The sequence below is a fragment of the Mustela nigripes genome, chromosome 11 (assembly GCF_022355385.1).
Source record: "Mustela nigripes isolate SB6536 chromosome 11, MUSNIG.SB6536, whole genome shotgun sequence".
NCBI classification, from domain to species: Eukaryota; Metazoa; Chordata; class Mammalia; order Carnivora; family Mustelidae; genus Mustela; species Mustela nigripes.
This window is the reverse complement of record NC_081567.1, coordinates 1746240-1754237: the sequence shown is the minus strand read 5'-3', so window position 1 is coordinate 1754237 and position 7998 is coordinate 1746240.

The window sequence follows — 7998 nt, the reverse complement described above, 5'->3', positions numbered from 1 at the left end:
AGCTGGGGGCAGCTGGCAGCCCGGGCAGAGGGTCGGTGCGCCCATCCTTGTGTTGGGACAGTGGCGGGCATGGGCCCTGGGGGGTGTGGAGAGCCTCGACCGGGGGGGGGGGGGGGGGTGGGGGGGGCAGCCGGCCTCCAACGGCAAAGCCCGCTCCATGTGGCATCAGGCATGTGGCTGCGTCTCCAGACCTCAGTTCCTCCTCCTGGACACGGGCAGAGCCCCAGGCTCAGTCCTGTCCCCTCCTGGAGGTGGGGAGGTTCCCACGGGAGAAAGGAGGTGCCAGAGGCTGGCCAGGGCAGGAACATTCCGGAAAAAGCAGGCCGTGGGGGCGGGTGTGGGGCCTGGCGTCTTCTCGCTCCTGCGGCTCACTGACACCCCCTCCGGACCCAGCATCCTGCAGCCTTCTCTGGGGCGCTTCCACCTCCAGTCCCCCAGCTGGTGTGCTCGCACATGTCACCATCTATTGACGAGCAGGTCACAAGTGGCTGGGGAAAAGCCCATGCACAGAGGTCCGGGAGCAGCCTGGTGCCCTGGACCCCAGCCCCGCCCCTCCCCCAGTATTGGGTTTCCTTAGGACGAGGCCCCAGCTGCACACAGCTGGTGCAGGCTGGGGGGCCAGGAACCTGAGAAGGATGTGCCCCCAGAGCTACTGACGAGGGACCTCGGGCTGGGCTGGCTGGGCCTCCCCCTTGTCCTCAACCCCCCAGCTGCCATCTGCCTCTGTCCCTCCTGGGGGAAGAGGAGGGGCCAGGCCACATTCCTCTGCAGGCAGCCCCTCCCCGCATCTGGCCTGCCCAAACCCCTTCCTTCCCTCGAAGGCCCTGTACCTGCCGGGAGGGGTCCCTCTGCGTCCAGCACGCAGACAGGTCGCTGCCCTCCCCATGTCCCCGGTCTCCCTGTGAATTTCCGCCCCATCTGTGTCCAGGGCACCCACAATGTGCCGGCTCAGGTGGCCCCCCTCCACTCCTCACAGCCTCAGAGACCCTGGAATTGGGGAGCAGAGCGGGAGCAGGGGCCCAGGGGGAAGGCCAGCTGGGCAGCAGGGGCACAGGCGCCAAGACACAGGACTGGGTCAGACGGGCATCCTGGGCCCCATCTGGCACCCTGGGTGGCACAGAGGCCTTCCACGAAGAGGTACATGGGCCAGATCCTTTCCCACGTGTCCTATGTGCGTTCTGAGTGGGACCCTAGCAGGAAGAAGGGAGTCCGTGCCGTCGTTGGGTCAGAGTAAGGGAGGCAGGATGGCAGACCATGGGCTTGGCCCAGGAGACAGCAGGTCCCAGAGGCAGGCGCAGAAGCCCCAGCAGAGGGCCAAACTGCAGTGCCTTGTTCCCACTGACCCTCTGAGCACTCTGCACATCCCAGAGGAGCGGGTGCTGGGAGCGAGGTGCACAGGAGTTTGCTAGGCAGAGAAGGGTGCTTCTAAGCCTCTGTGTGCACCTGGTACTTCCCTCACTCAGCCAACATCTACCAAGCACAACTCCGGGCACAGGGACAGACAGAGGTCCTGGCAGGACTACCCCCACCTCGTCACAAAGGATTTTGGCTACTTGCTGTGACGCCCAGGGATGACTGGAGAGTGAAAACAAGGACTGAGCCACGCTGGGGCAAGGTTCCTCAAGGGGAAGCCGGCAGGCATGGGGGGAGGCTATGTGCAAAGGCCCTGTGGCCAGAAGGCTAGAGTGTATGAGGCCTAGATCAGCACCCAGCCTGGGGAGCTGAGCGTGGGTGGTGGCCTGCTGCATTTTGCAGGGGGCAATGCTCCCCGTCTGTCTGTGTGCATCGCCCCCCCCCCCCCCCCCGCCCACAACCAGGCATCCATTCTCGACAGCCCAGAGCCTGGAGTTGAGCCAGGACAGGGGGTTGGCAGTCAGGACTGATGCCGTTGCACACGCGGGGGTGCTGGGGGCTGTGAGGGCCACGTTTGTGCAGGGAACGGGAGCGGGCACACAAGGACCCAGGGGCACACGGTCACATACAAAGTCACACGACGGAGGCCCACCGGACAGGGACTCAGCAGAAACACACAGACATAAAGCAGGCTGCTGGCCTCCCATGTCCGCTTGCTGCATCCCCTCAGTGCACACCCCAGCCGCCACGCAGACCCCCTTCCCTCTTCACCCCTTTCTCTGGCTCTTAAGCAAAGCAGTTGCTCGAAACTAATTGAATTTTCCGCCTGGAAAGGGCCCGGGGAGGTAAGAAGGGTTGGGGGCTGGGAAGAAGCTTGTTAACAGGTCTGGCCCTCCCTGCCCCACCCCTGCTCCCACATCCCGCCTTCCCCCAGCCCCTCCCCTCCACTCTGGCTGCAAACAATGGACAGACAGACAGGACGCAGCCCCCACCCTGGGCACAGCCTGGCCTGTGCTCTAGTCCCGCCTGCCAGCCTCGACCTCCAGAAGCCGGGCGTGACTCCCTGGGCCCCGGGGCCCGCCCCACCCCCACCTCAAGGAGAACTTGGACTGAGGTGGGGAATCTGAGCATGAACCAGATCACAGATGCAGAGGCTGGCCTCTGGGATCCAGGACCCAGCCTGCTGCCTACATGGAAAGGCCCGCGGTCCGAGTGGGCCCCCACGGTCGGCCGCAGGCAGGCAGCCACGCACGTGCTGGGTGCTGAGCGGGGCTGCTCTTTGCGGGGAGGAAGAAGGTGGTGAGGGTCCGTCACCGCCCCAGAGTTGACGCCCCACATGCCTCTCCTAGCCCAGCACCAGCATTTACAGTGTGAGGCGTGTGTATGTGTGTGCATGTGCATGTTTGCGGGTGTGACGGGCAAGGGTCCTAGAAGAAGTGGCCCGGGAAACAGGGGGCCTGCGACCCTCCCTGCCTGCTCCCCCACCCAACCCCACCCACCAGCCTCTCTTCTTTTCTGGACCCCCAGCCCCCTCCACGGTCCACACATGGAAAATGTCCCAAATGTGCAGGAGGCCCTCCCAGACCCCGTTCACCGGCCTGTGGCCCCACCGGCTTCATAGGTGCGGGGGAGTGTGGGGGCCGCGGCAGCCTCGGGAGCAAGATGAGGGGCCCACACAGCTCCCCTGGGAGCTGCAGGCGCAGGGGGCAGGGCCCTGGGGGCTGTCCCTGGCACGGGAGAGCAGGTCACTCCCTTTCCTCATTAAACGCTGGCCCCCCTGGCCTCCCTGGGGTCTCAGGAGACGAGGGGAAAGGGACCTCAAGCCCTGACGAGGGGCAGGGGACTGGGGAGGGCCAGAGCCCTTGGGCTTCAGCCATTGCCCGGAGCCTCGGGCCATCAGGGCCCGGAGCTGCTCGACGAGCGGGTGGGGACGGAAGCAGGAGATCCGCGCCCTCCTGACCAGCTGAGGCCCGGAGTCAGGCACACACACGGGGCTCGGGGTCAGCCGTCTTTCCTGCGTCCGGACTTCTTCTCCAGCTGTGCCTGCCACGCCGGTGAGGGCGACACTGGAGCCAGACCCCTCAGCGATGTGACCCCCACAGACTCGGTGTGCTCCCAGACGCAGGGGAGCCCGGGTCTGGGGGAGGCCGCGGGGGCGGGAGGCAGGGCCGTGGGCATTGCCGTGGCCCTGAGAGACACCGCCTGGAAGCCTGCCCGGCCCACCCCGGCCCCCCGGGGACCTCTGGGATGCCCGCCTCCCTTCCGGGCCCTCCAGCAGCCCCGGCCCACGAGCCCGGCACACCCGTTCCTGCCTGCCGCTCACAGGCCACGTGCCGGCAGGGGGGGTGGTGGTGGCAGGAGGTGGCCTCTCGGGCCTGTGCCTCGGAAGGCCACGTGGAGAGTGGACGGGGGATGGAGCTGGCCAGCAGCTGCAGGGCAGGCTTCAGGCCCAGGTGACCACCATGGCCCTGCGGGGACCCGCACACATGAAGCATCTGTCTCTGCCAAGTCCTCACACCCTGCCACCCGTGCACACAGCCACACACGTAGTCACTCACCCACACCCCACCTGTCCACAGACACACACACACACACACACCTGTCCATATACCCACCCCACCTGTCCACAGACATACACACCTGTCCACAGACACATACACCCCACCCCTGCTCAGGACTTCCGGGATGCTGGCTGAGTCATGGGTCCTGACCACACCGCATCCTGGTCTTGGACCCTAGGGGGCCACCCCTGAATACCTAGGCAGGCAGAGGAAGGGATGCGGATTCTGGGGGTTACCCACGGGGGCACGGCCTGCCCTGAGGTCACTCCTACTGGCCACGAGGATCCCATCCTGGAGAAGAGGTTCACACTACCTGGCAGGGGCTCTGTGTCTCTGAGGCTCCGAGAGGGAGAGTGTGGTCAGAGAGGGAGTGGAGGGAGCCAGAGAGGAAGCGACAGAGACAGTGAGAGACAGAGACAGTGAGACAGAGACAGAGATAGTGAGAGAGATAGCAAGACATAGATACAGAGAGATATGGAGACAGTGAGACACAGAGACAGTGAGACACATAGTGAGAGACAGAGACAGTGAGACCATGAGAGACAGAGCAAAACAGAGACAGTGAGACACAGAGACATGAGACGTGGAGACTGTTAGAGACAGAGACAGGGAGACAGTGAGAGACAGACACAGCGAGACATAGAGAGGTCCCAGCCTCTGGTTTGGGGTCCCCTTGAGGGGCCAGGGAGCCTGGCGTCCCCTTGCTCATCCCACTGGGGAGATAAGGTGAGTGAGGCTGTGACAAGCATGGTCGTCTTGGCAGCTGAGGCAAGCTTGTCCTCTTGGGGGCATTTTTTCCTCATCGAATCATCCTGGGCTTGGTCCAGGGCCCTCTCCCCAAGCCCTGGGTGACTGATATTCCCCCACAAGACACCCTGAAGCCAGCGAGGGGTCTGCGGGGGCCTTTCCCACAGCCTCCCCCGGGACCCAAGGCTTGCCCCCGCACTAAACTCCAGAGGGGCAGAGAAGCAGTGCGTGGGGTCAGCGCCCCCCCCCCCCCGGCCCTGCGGCCCTGCGACCGTCTGTCCACTAGGGCAGCGGCTCCCTCCACAGCCCTTGGGGCCGACGCCGGGTCTGAGCCCACGGAGCAGATGCCCCCAGCTCCACGGGGCGGGGGCCAGAGACCAGGAGGGTGAGCTGTGCCCCTCTGGACTCAGGGAGCCCTTCTCTGGACAGAGGAAGCTGCTTGTCTTTGGGGGCTGGTGACAGCGGCGGGTTTCAGGAAGGAGCTGTGAGGAAGAGGAAGACTGGCAGACTGAGCCTGGCAGAGTGGAAGGGCTCGGGGCCCCAGCCTGTGACCCCCACGCCTGCCGTGACTCTCTGGTGCTTCTCTGCCGCGTCCTGCCCTCTATGGACCGATGGGCAGGCAGATGACTGCAAGAGTGGCTGCCCCCACAGACAGGCAGGGGATGGAAAGATAACCCCCGGCTGGCCTGCCGACTGGACAGGCAGGCAAATAAAGTACAGGACAGGCAGAGGTCAGAGGAACACGTGAGCAGACGGACAGACAACACAGAAGGACGACGTGGCAGGTGGAACAGAGCCCTCCCAAAGACGTCCGGGACCTCTTGCCTGGGACCTGTGATGATGTCCCCTTTCACGGTCAAAGGGGCGTTGAGGATGTGGTTCGGCGAAGCTAGAGAAGGAGGGGGTATCCAGGGTCCCGTGGGTGTCCCCCAGTGCAATCACAGGGGTCTTCGGCACCCGGGTCAGGAGGCAGGTGGGGCCGGCCACCGACACTGGGTGGAGGGTGCTCTTGTGGCCTTGGAACCTGTGGCCGGCCCTCAGCCGAGGACGCAGGCAGCTTCCAGAAGCTGGAGAAAGCAGAGCCTCAGGAGGAATATGAACCTGCCGATGCCTTGATCTTGATTTTAGCCCGTCGGCCCTGCCCGGCAACCCAAACCAGAAGACGGGACGCATTTGCCGGGCTCGCGCACAGCGGTGGTGACGGGATGGCAGATCTGAGGACGGGGCTCCTGCCTGAGACCTATACTCTCACCCCAGGCTGGAGGCTGGGGAGGAAGGCCCCCCGGCTGGACAGGAGTCCGGACACCCCAGCGTCCGAGATCACTATAAGCCCTTGTACCTGTGAGATGCATGGCCCAGAACAGAGCGTCAGAACGGAGAGGGACAGAGGTATCCAGAGGCACCCAGAGGCGGTCTGTCGGGCACACCAGGTGGCCCTTGTGTGGATGGTGGTTGGGGGTGTTGAGGGCAGGTGCCTGAAGGGAGCCCTCACCCTCTTCCCCCAGGGATCCTAATCCAACCGGTGCCTCTGCACCTGGGAAGGTGACCTGGCAGGCGGGGAAGTTGGAGCCCCCACCGCCCCGGCCAGCTGAGCCAACGCCACAGACCCCACGAGCCTTCCTCGGCCACCTGCACACGCACACCCTCACCCACACATCCACGTGGTTGCCACGCAGGGGAGGGGCTCTGCCTCCAACCTCTGACCTTGGCCAAGTCCCTGGCCCTCCCCGGGTCTCTGTCTCCCCATCTGTGGGCTGGGGAGCTTGGGGCTTTGGAGAGCCATCATGGGTGTGGGGCGGTGGGGACGGCAGAGGGGACCAGGGGTCCTGGGGAAGGGGAGCTGAGGCCAGGCCTGGGGTGCGGCGGGGCAGCGTCCGTCCTGGCCCTCACTCATGTTCCTGACCCCCGGGCTTCCTCCCCCACACCCCTCTGGGGAGGGACCATAATTAACTTCTTCCTGTTCAGATCAGGAGTCCATTTCCAAAAACATATTTCGAAGGATTATTTTGCAAAGGAAATGTTTTTGAAAGAATGCTGTGTCCGTCCCAGCCCAGGGAAGTGGCAGCAGCAGTCAGAGCACAGAGGGGAGCAGGGGTGGGAGTGACCCGGGTGGCCCCGGTGGCTGCAGTGAGCTGGTAAGCTGGCCCTGAGCCTGTCTGGGGTGGGGAGGCCAAGGCCATGGTGGGAGGAGGGTCTCCACTTCCTCCCGCCCACTCTTTGCACTCTGTCTGCCCCAGGCCCCCCCAACTGCTGAGCCGTGGTTTGAGGGGGCGGATCTTGGGGATCAGCTCCCCTTGAACATTCTCCTGCTCCCTGCTGGCCACGCACCCCGGCTTCCCTCTCCACTGGGTCCTCTCCTGCCTGCCCCCCCCCGCCCAAGGCACCACAGGCTCTGTCCGGTCACCCTGACCGGCCCCCAGGACAGCTCCCTGTTCCCCGGGGAGGTGCGAGGCTGCTGTCAGCCCAGCCTGTCCTCCTACATTTCACGGCTCCCTGGGGCACCCTACGGTGGCCCTCACTTGAATGTCCCATGAAAGGCTCTTCCTCACCACAGGAGCTCACATGCAAGTGGTTTTTCTTTGCTTTTATTTTCTATCCTGAGAAATATGATGCCAAGTTTCCACCATTGCCTGCTTGGGGGGGCGGGGATGGTGTGGGGGGTAGGGAACGGCCACGGGCCAGAGCAGCCAGCCGGGTCTTCAGTAGGAAGCGCCTCTCTTTGCTGGGAGGGGTTGTGGACTGGGGGCTCCCCAGACACCGCAGAGTCTTGGTGCTGACCATACAGCCCCGGACCAATCTGGGCTGCCCGCCTCCCCTCTGCCCACCTGGCCTGTCTTCCCTCGGCCTGCTCCCCGTGTCCGCCATGGTCTCCCAGCCCCCAGCACACGGCGGGCGTTCTGGAGGGAACTGCTGAATGCATGGGCGGATCACGGGGATCTGGCTGGGGGACTTGTAGGGAAGACCCTTTTCATCTCAAAAGACCGACCCTCAGTTTCTTGTCCCAAAATCCCATGCTGGGCCTGGGGCGGCCCCCTCCTGCCTCAGTTTCCCCTCCCAAACCCGCCTCAGTGCTCCTCAGGCTGGGGAAATTCCATAGGCCTGGCCACCGCACGCCGCGCTGTTTGAAGACAGGCCCAGCCCTCTGGGGACCCAGTGCTGGGGGAGAACATTCTGTCAGCCTGTCGGCCAGCTGAGAGGACAGTGACCAAGCGCGTGAAGGCCACCGAGGGAAAGGTGCCTGGCCAGCCGTGTCCTCGCCTGCCGCTCATGCACTGGGGTCCCCGGACACGTGCTCAGCCTCTCTGCACCCTGTTTCCCACCTGGGAAAAAGCAGGGG